This window comes from Schistocerca cancellata, chromosome 10, assembly GCF_023864275.1.
Source record: "Schistocerca cancellata isolate TAMUIC-IGC-003103 chromosome 10, iqSchCanc2.1, whole genome shotgun sequence".
Classification (NCBI taxonomy): Eukaryota; Metazoa; Arthropoda; class Insecta; order Orthoptera; family Acrididae; genus Schistocerca; species Schistocerca cancellata.
This window is the reverse complement of record NC_064635.1, coordinates 195,827,304-195,840,818: the sequence shown is the minus strand read 5'-3', so window position 1 is coordinate 195,840,818 and position 13,515 is coordinate 195,827,304.

Sequence of the window (13,515 nt, the reverse complement as noted above, 5' to 3'; positions counted from 1 at the left end):
AGTCGTTTCTGAAAGTATTTGTATGGAATATAGCCATGTATGGAAGTGAAACGTTGACGATAAATAGTTTAGACAAGAAGAGAATAGAAGCTTTTGAGATGTGGTGCTACAGAAGAATGCTCAAGATTAGATGAGTAGATCACATAACTAATGAGGAGATACAATTGGAGAGAAGAGAAATCTGTGGCACAACTTGACTAGAAGAAGGGATCGGTTAATAGGACGTATTCTGAGGCATCAAGCCATCACCAATTTAGTATTGGAGGGCATCACGGAGGGTAAAAATCATAGAGGGAGACCAAGAGATGAATACACTACGCAGATACTGTATGTACTGGGAGATGACGAAGCATGCACAGGATAGAGTAGCATGGAGAGATGCATCAAACCAGTATCTGGATTGAAGACCATAACAACAACAACAACAGCAATTGTAATCCAACCCTGGTAGTCACCAAATTATTATTCTATCCTCGTCTTTTAAGGACTCTAACGTCCAGAATTTGCTAGATATTAGCTTTCTGATGTAAGCTTAATTGTATGACCTTCTGAGGATTGCAAATTAACTTGCCGAAACTAGCCAAGAAGTTAATTTAATAAAAAAATTGTGCAGCTGACGACCGATTATTTCTGTTCTTAAAATTCTCTGATATTTTTACACATGTCCTATCATCGTTTCCCTTCTGGTTTTCCCACAGTCCAAGTCTCACTACCATAAAAAAATGGCTCTGAGCACTATGGGACTTAACGTCTGAGGTCTTCAGTCCCCTCGAACTTAGACCTACTTAAACCTAACTAACCTAAGGACATCACACACTTCCAAGCGCGAGGCAGGATTCGAACCCGCGACCGTAGCGGTCGCGCGGTTCCGGACTGTAGTGCCTAGAACCACTCGGCCACCTCGCCCGGCTCATTACCATAGAACGCTGTGCTCCTAAAGTACATTCTCAGAAATTTCTTCCTCAAATTAAAGCCTATGTTTAATACTAACAGACTTCTCTTGGTGAGCAATTCCATTTTTGCCTGTGCTAGTCTGTTATTGATGCCCTCCTTGTCCCGTCCGTCATGGGGTATTTTGCTGCTGAGGCAGTACAGTTCCTTAACCTCGTCTACTTTGTGATCCGCCATTCTGATGTTAAGTTTCTCACTGCTCTCATTTATGCTACGTCCCATTACTTCCGTCTTCGATTTACTCTCAATCCGTATTCCGTACTCATTAGACCCTTCAACGAATCCCGTAATTCTTCTTCTCTTTCACGAACTTGTCATATCAATCCGACTCTTAAACCCAGCTTGAACAATAGGGGAGAAAGAGTACTTCCATGCCTTCTTCAGAAACTGGCGGGATCGAACTGGGGTACACATCTACAAACATTAAGGACAACAGCTCTTGCCTTACGCTATTCTGCAGGAGAGTATGCTAGCCCAGTGTGGTAGAATTCGGTACATGCAAAGCAGGTTGATGTAGCCTTAAATGACAGCTGTAGGGTTGTTACAGGCTGCCTAAAGCCAACCCCCATGGACAAAGTCTCGCTGGTATTGCTCCAAGTGACATCAAAAGAGAGGCATAAATCAAATTCAGTGACCTCACATCCATTCTTTGGACATCAACCTGCCAAGACTGAAGTCAAGGAAGAGTTTCCTGACAACTTCACAGCCCTTAGAAGAATCGGCTGCGGCTACCCGACACACCAAATGGAAGGAAAGCTGCCAACACCTGTCAAACTGGATGACACCACAAGAATATCTGCCGCCTGGACACATGGAGAAGTGGGTCATATGGAAGTCCTTGAACAGACTACGGAAATGTGGTGCTACGGAAGAATGCTGAAGATTAGATGGGTAGCTCACATAACTAATGAGGAGGTACTGAACCGAATTGGAGAGAAGAGGAATTTCTGGCACAACTAGACTAGAAGAAGGGATCGGTTGGTAGGACATGTTATGAGGCATCAAGGGATCACAAATTTAGTATTGGAGGGCAGCGTGGAGGGTAAAAATCGTAGAGGGAGACCAAGAGATGAATACACTGAGGAGATTCAGAAGGATGTAGGTTGCTGTAGTTAATTGGAGATCAAGAAGCTTGGACAGGATAAAGTAGCATGGAGAGCTGCATCAAGCCAGTCTTTGGGCTGAAGACCACAACAAGAACAAGAACACCATGAAGACGTACAGAATGATGTAGTGTGGAAGTGTGAGTTGCAAAGGGATTCGCAAAGCGGACAGAAGTAGACTATTATAAGAATAGCACTACCCGGCTACCATATTTCATGTAGAAACAGTTGCTTTATTGTTAAGTAACAAATAGTATGATAACTGTGCAGAACAAAAATGTTCCATAAGTTATGTGGCTCTTTATATATCTTCACTCAGTTTCTGGTGGGTTCACTGCTTCCTTTTCTAGGAGAATCAAGTAAGACACTGATCCCATACGTGAAGAAAGCGATCGAAATGAGGTAACGCCTGATATGTAGGTATGCTAGACTCCTGATGTATAGGTAACGTGGTTTCGAACTGACAAGGACTATTAGGAAAACTACCGTAGTTTCCGATTACTTGCTATAGTCTACAGTAGCCTACAGTAGTTTTAGAACAGTGCCTTATCAGTTTACTCTTCTCAACTTCAGATCAGACACAGTGGTGCGTTGTAATCAATTACTGGTTACGCCCTGTAGATGTACAGGAAGATGTGTGTAAGCGTGCATTGAAACAGGGTTAGGAAAGTGGACATAAGTAGCACTTTCTGGCTACCAAATTTTATGTTGCAACGATTAGTTGTTGTTTTAGGATTTCTGCATTGACAGCGCATTGAACAAAGACCTAACTTTTGAAACATGGTGCTGATTTTGTGAACAGTTCTTCACATGTGTTCAGCTGCATGTAGCATGTGCATCTACACTTTTGCAAGTAACTAAATTGTATATTGCACGGCGAGAAAGCTTCCAGTTCTACCGCATGTTAGGTCTCTTCCTATTTCCATTAGCTTTAGAATCGCAGCAAGATTATGGGAGCGACATATATATATATTCCTGACTTGCTCGCTTGATACAGCTTCTTACGGTGTAAGCAGACTTTTGCAAGATACACTCCTGGAAATTGAAATAAGAACACCGTGAATCCATTGTCCCAGGAAGGGGAAACTTTATTGACACATTCCTGGGGTCAGATACATCACATGATCACACTGACAGAACCACAGGCACATAGACACGGGCAACAGAGCATGCACAATGTCGGCACTAGTACAGTGTATATCCACCTTTCGCAGCAATGCAGGCTGCTATTCTCCCATGGAGACGATCGTAGAGATGCTGGATGTAGTCCTGTGGAACGGCATGCCATGCCATTTCCACCTGGCGCCTCAGTTGGACCAGCGTTCGTGTTGGACGTGCAGACCGCGTGAGACGACGCTTCATCCAGTCCCAAACATGCTCAATGGGGGACAGATCCGGAGATCTTGCTGGCCAGGGTAGTTGACTTACACCTTCTAGAGCACGTTGGGTGGCACGGGATACATGCGGACGTGCATTGTCCTGTTGCAACAGCAAGTTCCCTTGCCGGTCTAGGAATGGTAGAACGATGGGTTCGATGACGGTTTGGATGTACCGTGCACTATTCAGTGTCCCCTCGACGATCACCAGTGGTGTACGGCCAGTGTAGGAGATCGCTCCCCACACCATGATGCCGGGTGTTGGCCCTGTGTGCCTCGGTCGTATGCAGTCCTGATTGTGGCGCTCACCTGCACGGCGCCAAACACGCATACGACCATCATTGGCACCAAGGCAGAAGCGACTCTCATCGCTGAAGACGACACGTCTCCATTCGTCCCTCCATTCACGCCTGTTGCGACACCACTGGAGGCGGGCTGCACGATGTTGGGGCGTGAGCGGAAGACGGCCTAACGGTGTGCAGGACCGTAGCCCAGCTTCATGGAGACGGTTGCGAATGGTCCTCGCCGATACCCCAGGAGCAACAGTGTCCGTAATTTGCTGGGAAGTGGCGGTGCGGTCCCCTACGGCACTGCGTAGGATCCTACGGTCTTGGCGTGCATCCGTGCGTCGCTGCGGTCCGGTCCCAGGTAGACGGGCACGTGCACCTTCCGCCGACCACTGGCGACAACATCGATGTACTGTGGAGACCTCACGCCCCACGTGTTGAGCAATTCGGCGGTACGTCCACCCGGCCTCCCGCATGCCCACTATACGCCCTCGCTCAAAGTCCGTCAACTGCACATACGGTTCACGTCCACGCTGTCGCGGCATGCTACTAGTGTTAAAGACTGCGATGGAGCTCCGTATGCCACGACAAACTGGCTGACACTGACGGCGGCGGTGCACAAATGCTGCGCAGCTAGCGCCATTCGACGGCCAACACCGCGGTTCCTGGTGTGTCCGCTGTGCCGTGCGTGTGATCATTGCTTGTACAGCCCTCTCGCAGTGTCCGGAGCAAGTATGGTGGGTCTGACACACCGGTGTCAATGTGTTCTTTTTTCCATTTCCAGGAGTGTAGTTGACATCTGTCTTCAACTTTCATCAAATGGTTCAAATGGCTGTGAGCACGATGGGACTTAACATCTATGGTCATCAGTCCCCTAGAACTTAGAACTACTTAAACCTAACTAACCTAAGGACAGCACACAACACCCAGTAACTTTCAGCCAGTTGTAGTTTTTCCTGTATCTTGGGGACGCTCACCGGAGAGTCGAGTAAAAGGTTAACTATTAGCAACAAATGATCCTGAGTAAATAGGAAGCATCATGGCGGATACAAGGATTAGAGACCAAAAAGTCGTTGAAGGGAGACTGAGTACCGTAACAGCCAAACCCACCAAAAATAAACGCAAAATACATCTATTTAAAAAAGCCAAAAAAAGACAGCTCTACACTTTCCAGTCTGACTATGGAAGCGTAGACCAGATGTGGTTTAAATTAGAAGAAATAGTATCGACGGCAATTGAGAGATATATACCAAACAAATTAATAATAGATTGTACTGATCCCGCATGGTACACAAAACATGTCAGACCTCTGTTGCAGAAGCAACGAGGAAAGCACGCTAAATTTGAAAGGACGCAAAATCCCAAGATTGGCGAAGTCTGACAGAAGCTCGAAATTTAGTGTGGTCTTCAGTGCGAGATCATTTTAATAGTTTTCGCAACACCAATGATGGAAGTGCCACTAAAGCAGAGTTGCTAAATACAGTTTTCCCGAATTCCTTCTGTAAATGTTACACAAGTTAACCAAGAACAGCTGCCACATGAATAACTTAGAAGTAAATATGCTCGGTGTAGTGAAGCACCTTAAATCACTTAACAAAGACACTGCTTCTGGTCCATATTGTACACCAGTCAGGTTCGTTTCAGTATGCTGATAGAATAGCTCTACTGTATACTTACCAATCACATACAACTGCTCGCTTGTTGAGAGATCAGTACCTAAAGACTAGCAAGTTGCACAAGCCACACCAATACCCAGAAAAGGAAATAGGAGTAATGCACTGAATTAGCCATATAACTAACGTCGATTTGGAGTAGGATTTTGGAACATATATGGTGTTCGAACATTATGAATTACCTCCAAGAAAACGGTTTATTGACAAAAAAGCCAACAGGAGTTGAGAAAATCTCGCCCTTGTCAAACAAAGGCTGTAAATTCAACCAAATAGTAAGGGGTTACAGTCACGAGTAACTTAAACAGATGTCATGGGGAAGACAAAAAGGCAAACCAAAGACTGCGATCTACTGGAAGGACATTTAGAAAACGCAACAGGTCTACTAAACAGACCGCTTAAACTAAGCTTTCCTGCCTTCTTCTGGAGTATTGCAGTACAGTATGGGATCCGCATCAGATAGGACCGACGGAGGACAATGAAAAACTTCGTAGAGAGGTAGCTCGTTTCGTATTATTGCGAAACAGGGGAGTGAGTGTCACGGGTATAATACGCGAATTGAGGTGGCAATCATTAAAACAAAGGCGTTTCTCGTAGCGGTATGATTTTGCACGTAATTCCAATCACTAGCTTTCTCCTCAGAGTGTTAAAGTATTTTGTTGGCGCCCACCTACATAGGGAGAAAGGATCATTGTAATAAAATAAGAGAGATCAGAGCTTTCACGGAAAGATTTAAGTGGTTGTTTTTCTCGTCCGCTGTTCGAGAGCGGAACGGTAGAGAAATAGCTTGAAGTTGGTTAGATGAACCGTCTGCCAGGCACTTAATCGTGAATTGCGGAGTAATGATGTAGGTGTTGATGTAGATACAAGGTGTCCTATTTCGTAGGATGTACGTTCAAAATCTGTTAGTCCCATTTGGTATGGGTCCTTCAAAATTGTGCAGTATCTTACTCTTTTGTAAGGAATCGTCCGCAGCTCGTGGTCGTGCGGTAGCGTTCTCGCTTCCCGCGCCCGGGTTCCCGGGTTCGATTCCCGGCGGGGCCAGGGATTTTCTCTGCCTCGTGATGACTGGGTGTTGTGTGATGTCCTTAGGTTGGTTAGGTTTAAGTAGTTCTAAGTCTAGGGGACTGATGACCATAGATGTTAAGTCCCATAGTGCTCAGAGCCATTTGAACCATTTTTGTAAGGAATCGGCTTTGAAGCTTGATCCGATTTTCCTACTATCCTCCGAATGAACAGCAGTCTGCCACCTGCTTTAACTACGATTGAGTGTGTGTGATCTTGCGTTTTCATACGTGTACAAATTGTTGCACACAGGCAGTTCTATGAGTTATGCGGATCCCTTTGTGACACGCTGAAATCGAAGTCACAGGATTCTTCGTTTTGTGTATCACACAATTTAAATTACTGCTGATTCCTCATGGGTGTTCCCATATTGTCCGTAGCTGCGAAGGTATTATTTTAATTCTTTTTTCGCCTCTACAAGGCAATGCTTTTTTTTTTACGTCACCAAATGCGTTTCGTTCCATTGAAATAAAACATCATCAGCTGTCTGTAATGAGAGAGATTTTTAAACTGGCTTTCTTCCTAGATCGGAAAACAGTTAATTACAAAAGCTCTTGAGTTAACTTGCGATATTTCATGACTGAATTTCGCTCACGTCAGGAAACGCCGTCTGATTGCACGTTTGTGAGCTATTCCTGTTTTTGGCATTGCTGATTCTCGCCTAATGCCTTGCTGTCTTGCGGAACTATGCAATATAGCATACAAGTGGAACGCACCAGAATATAGCTAACTAGTGTCTTTCGCATATCTTTCCGGCTACGTGGGCCTCGTGTGACGTGCATACTAGTACCAAATTTACGGCTAATTTTTTCTTTGATCTTGTTCTCTTTCTCTGTTATTCGTCGCACGTGTGTTGCTGTGTTTAATTAAAGGATTAAAATGGTGAGTAGGTGGCGGGTCGGGAGAGGTGGAGAGGAGGAGAGGAGGAGGTGACTGAGCAGTGAATTTAAGGGGAGGTTTAGTATCATTTGGTTCAAAAACTCGATTTTTTAAAAACTGAACTTTTGGATCCATAAAAGTGTTTAGAATCCACCCCTGAAACGGTTTTTCCGAATACGAAACGGAAATGTACCTGCCTGAAATCGGCTTTTTTAGGGACCAGTTTTTTTCTTCCGGAGGACGAGTCATTGTACCGGTGCTTGGGAGGAAACACACAAAATTCAAATGAAATTTTGAACGCATGTGCTTGGAAGTTAGCCGCGAAGCATTTGCATTCTGGTGCGAACGCTGTGGAGATTGCGACTTTTCTGGCAGTGAGTAGCTTCAACGAAGGGTATTCAGCAGTTCTGAAGACCATGACATCGGTGGACGTCACCATGGGACTCTATTCGACGCAGTTCGGCAAGCATTCGGACGACCACCGGATTCAAGCGGCCGAAAACCGCTTGTCGCCGGCCGTACGAGCGGCTCTGGAGCAGCGCAGGATGGCCCAGATCGAGCAGAACGCCCTCTATGAGGAATAAGAAGGCGTAGTTTATGGACCCGGAATAGCAGATTGAACGTACGTTGCATGATATTGCATTTTAGTCGAAATTTCAAACGCGTTTTTCTCGGAATGACATTTTTTAATCGCGCGGTGTGGTGACTTCAAATCTAATGAACCGATTGGCATGATTCCTTGTTTCCGACGAAGTTAAATAAATTGTCTAGGATTTGTACCACTTTTATTGCAATCAATCAACTATAAATACTTTTACTTGGCCGACGAATTCAAAAAATCGATGAAAAAACCCTATTTTTTCAATTGCCCGCCATTTTCTTTCCTATGGTCCAAATAACTTAAGCGAGGTACAACTCCTAAAGAATCCTATATACTTCGCTAACGTCAATTGTGATTTCAGACAAGCCGGCTGACCTGTGACATAACCGCACGTGTAGGTCTACATCGAAATTTTGTTTCGTTCCGACGACACTTCCGCCTTTGCTCTTCGACATTTCCGGTCGCAAAAATTCCAGCTTCTAGAGGAAATGTCGGTAAACATTTTTACCAAATTTGACATTGATATGTATAACACATCCCGAGAAAAAAATTCTCAAAGAACATGCTTTTTTCGGGGCAAAGATAGTAAACCTCGCCTTAAAGCAGTGGAATGAGAAATGTGTTGGGCGAAGGTTAGGAGCACACTTTTTTCAATTGTGTGTGTATGCAGACTGAAGCGACAAATGAAACTTTGTACCAACGCCGGGACTGGAACCCAGGTCTTCTGCTTACTAGGTAAATGCGCTAACCACTATGCCACCCTGGCAAAGTGGCTTTGCATAACTGCTTCGACTACCCTAGCACGCCTCCCACCTCGATCCAAATTCCCATTCATGCCTCAGACCACTTGATATTTCACCTAAACTTGAACAGCATTTTGGGGAATATCAAGTGGTTTGAGGCATCGATGGGAATTTGGTATGAGGGCGGAAGCGTGCTAAGGTAGTCGAAGCAGTTATGCAAAGCCACTTTGCCCGGGTGGCATGGTGGTTAGCGCATTTACTTAGTAAACAGAAGGCCTGGGTTCCAGTCCCGGCGTTGGTACAAAGTTTCATTCGTCGCTTCACTCTGCATATATACCGGTACATCGTGGATGTTTGAGACATGGAAAGGTCTCTGGAACCATATAGCTTCATACGAGTGATTTGTAGTTAATTTCCATGCTCTACCGAGGGAGGTGGCGCAGTGGTTAGCACACTGGACTCGCATTCGGGAGGACGACGGTTCAATCCCGTCTCCGGCCATCCTGATGTAGGTTTTCCGTGATTTCCCTAAATCGCTTCAGGCAAATGCCGGGATGCTTCCTTTGAAAGGGCACGGCCGAATTCCTTCCCCATCCTTCCCTCACCCGAGCTTGCGCTCCGTCTCTAATGACCTGGTTGTCGACGGGACGTTAAACACTAATTCCTCCCTCCTCCCTCCCTCCATACTCTGAAATGCTGTTTACGTCTTGTGTGAAATGTCCTGCTTGTCACTCCTGTGTAGAGTTTTTTCTAACTCCCTGAAATCGAGCTGGTAGGTCCAGGTTGTGGATACCAGCTAAATACATAATATCAATGAACGAAATAAGACACGTATGACTAATAACAGAGGCAGAGAGCAAATTTAGATCAAAGAAACAACTAGCGGTAAAGTTAGTAACACTACACTCAACACGCGAAGCCCTTAGAGCGAGAAACATACAAACACAGAATAGTGACCCTATATTGTGGTGTGTTTCTCATAAAGAAATGGACAGTTATGCAAAGCAATACGGACTAGTCCACACTCAATAGCGCCAAAAGAAGGACTAACTGATAAACGTGCAAACAGACGGCGTTTCTCGATGTGAGCAAAAGACGGGCATGAAATGCCGCAAGTAAAATCAACGTATTTTACAACGAGCTGCTTTTGGATCTAGAAATAAAGGCAATTTGTAAATATCTTTCATTTAAGACCTTCATTAAATTTCAGTACATTTACAGGAATAAATCTTTGCACCACTTTGAAACATTGTCGAACAGTACTTCGTTACAGTAGCTTCAGCGTCTGCGAGAAGTCTGAGGTTGCTGCTACTATTGTCTGCGAGGTCATTTATATATTATTTGCTACGTGCGAGTAGGAGTCCTGCACTGAGGATTCCGTACAAACCTAGGTATGTACCGGATGATCAAAAAGTCAGTATAAATTTGAAAACTTAATAAACCACGGAATAATGTAGATAAAGAGGTAAAAATTAACATACATGCTTGGAATGACACGGGGTTTTATTAGAACCAAAAAAAGTATTGCTAGATGCGTGAAAGATCTCTTGCGCGCGTCGTTTGGTGATGATCGTGTGCTCAGCCGCCACTTCCGTCATGCTTGGCCTCCCAGGTCCCCAGACCTCAGTCCGCGCGATTATTGGCTTTGGGGTTACCTGAAGTCGCAAGTGTATCGTGATCGATCGACATCTCTAGGGATGCTGAAAGACAACATCCGACGCCAATGCCTCACCACAACTCCGGACATGCTTTACAGTGCTGTTCACAACATTATTCCTCGACTACAGCTATTGTTGAGGAATGATGATGGATATATTGAGCATTTCCTGTAAAGAAGATCATCTTTGTTTTGTCTTACTTTGTTATGCTAATTATTGCTATTCTGATCAGATGAAGCATCATCTGTCGGACATTTTTTGAACGTTTGTGTTTTTTTGGTTCTAATAAAACCCCATGTCATTCCAAGCATGTGTGTCAATTTGTACCTCTCTATCCATATTATTCCGTGATTTATTCAGTTTTCAAATTTATACTGACTTTTTGATCATCCGGTATATTGACTATCCATCCTGAAAATTTAGAATCTCGACAATTTCTGTCCCGACATCAAAAAATGGTTCAAATGGCTCTAAGCACTACGGGACTTAACATCTGAGGTCATCAGTCCCCTAGACTTAGAACTACTTAAACCTAACTAACCTAAGGACATCACACACATCCATGCCTGAGGCAGGATTCGAACGTGCAACCGTAGCAGCAGCGCGGTTCCGGACTGCAGCGCCTAGAACCGCTCGACCACAATGTCCGGTGTCCCGGCATCGACATTAATATTTTAAAGATATCGATCCCACGGATACCAAGATTCCCAATAATTAATTTAACGAGAAAGTCATTCCGGAGGTAGGCGACCATTATTATAACTATCAGTAGTTCTGCATTCGGCGTAACTCGGACGTTATGGTAAAAGTCAGACATCAGACAAGGAATTACTTAATTCCTCACATAACGTATTTTGATAAAGTATACATGATCAGAATCTACCTGCAGCAATCGCTCCTGGGTATCTGATGATGGACAAATTCTGAAACGCGTCTTGTGAGCAATGAGGTCATCTCTTGCCTAATTTTTGACTTTTACCATTGCACCCCATCAGCCTGAATGCACAACTATTGGAAGTTTCAATTTCAAGTTCGACATATGATAACTAATGCCGGACGAAATATTTTTTTCCTGTAATATAATAACGAATTAACAATTTTCGGACTTTTTCCTTTCTCGTACTTTGGGACCTTGCTTCTTGCCACATTTCATGTTCCTAGGTCAATAGGAAATACCTTGATGAGTGAGTTAAAAAAAAAGGTTCCAATGGCTCTGAGCACTATCGGACTTAACTTCCGAGGTCATCAGTCCCCTAGAACTTAGAACTACTTAAACCTAACTAACCTAAGGACATCACACACATCCATGCCCGAGGCAGGATTCGAACCTGTCGCCGTAGCGCTCGCGTGGTTCCAGACTGTAGTGCCTAGAACCGCTCGGCCACTCTGGCCGGCGACGAGTGAGTTAGAGAATATTAAAATATGGGGCATAAATGGCCGTACCCTTTGACTGCATTGACCTAGAAGCTTGAGTTTTTCACACCGCCAAGGGATCGTAGGCCTTAGTACGTGAAATAAATTTAAAATTGATATGTCTACCCGTTCCTGAGAAAAAATGTTTTTAACAGTCGGACATAGAGACAGACACATAGATAGACGACTGTGTGGTCACCTAACGCTGGCGTTTTTACCGATTGATGTACAGAACCTTAACAATAGCAACAGTAATGTGCGATATTACAGTGCCTGTGTTATTCCGAATTACAATTCAATGTTCCTTCGTTCGTACATACATCTCCGAAGGAACATTGCCTCGTATTAGGAATAACAAAGGCACTCCTATATGGTACTTATCCGGCGACACCCGGCAAGCTACTTTCAAGTTAAATGTCTCCCCTGTACCGAAATATATACAGGATGGTCCATTGATCGTGACCGCCACGAAATAAGCGTCAAACGAAAAAATATAAAGAACGAACCTTGTCTACCTTGAAGGGGAAATCAGATAGCGCTATGGTTTGCCCGCTAGATGGCGCTGCCATAGGTCAAACGGATATCGACTTCGTTTTTAAAAATAGAAACTCCCATTTTTTATTACATATTCGCGTAGTATGTAAAGAAATATGAATGTTTTAGTTGGACCACTTTTTTCGCTTTGTCATAGATGGCGCTGTAATAATCACAAACACATGGCTCACATATTTAGACGAACAGTTGGTAACAGGTAGGTTTTTTAAATTAAAATACAGAACGTAGGTACGTTTGAACATTTTATTTGGGTTGTCCCAATGTGATACATGTACCTTTGTGAACTTATCATTTCTGAGAATGTTTGCTCTTACAACGTGATTACCTGTAAATACCAAATTAATGCAATAAATGCTGAAAATGATGTCCGTCAACCTCAATGCGTGTATCGACATTCCTCTCAACAGCGAGTAGTTCGCCTTCCGTAATGTTCGCACATGCATTGACAATGCGCTGACGCATGTTGTCAGGCGTTGTCGGTGGATCGCGATAGCAAATATCCTTCAACATTCCCCACAGAAAGAAATCCGGGCACGTCAGATCCGTTGAACGTGCGGGCCACGGTATGGTGCTTCGACGACAAATCCACCTGTCATGAAATATGCTATTCAATACCGCTTCAACCGCACGCGAGCTATGTGCCGGACATCCATCATATTCGAAGTACATCGCCATTCTGTCATGCAGTGAAACATCTTGTAGTAACATAGGTAGAACATTACGTAGGAAATCAGCATACATTGCACCATTTAGATTGCCAATTATCCTTCCTCCCATAATGCCGCAACATACATTCATCCGCCATGGTCGCTGATGTTCCACTTGTCGCAACCATCGTGGATTTTGCGTTGCCGAATTGTGCATATTATGCCGGTTTACGTTACCGCTGTTGGTAAATGACGCTTCGTCGCTAAATAGAACGCTTGCAAAAAAATCTGTCACCGTCCCGTAATTTCTCTTGTGCCCAGTGGCAGAACTGTACACGACGTTCAAAGTCGTCGCCATACAATTCCTGGTGCATGGAAATATGGAACGGTTGCAATCGATGTTTATGTAACATTCTCAACACCGACGTTTCTGAGATTCCCGATTCTCGCGCAATTTGTCTGCTGCTGATGTGGGGATTAGCCGCGACAGCAGCTATAACACCTACTTGGGCATCATCATTAGTTGCAGGTCGTGGTTGATGTTTCACATGTGGCTGAACACTTCAT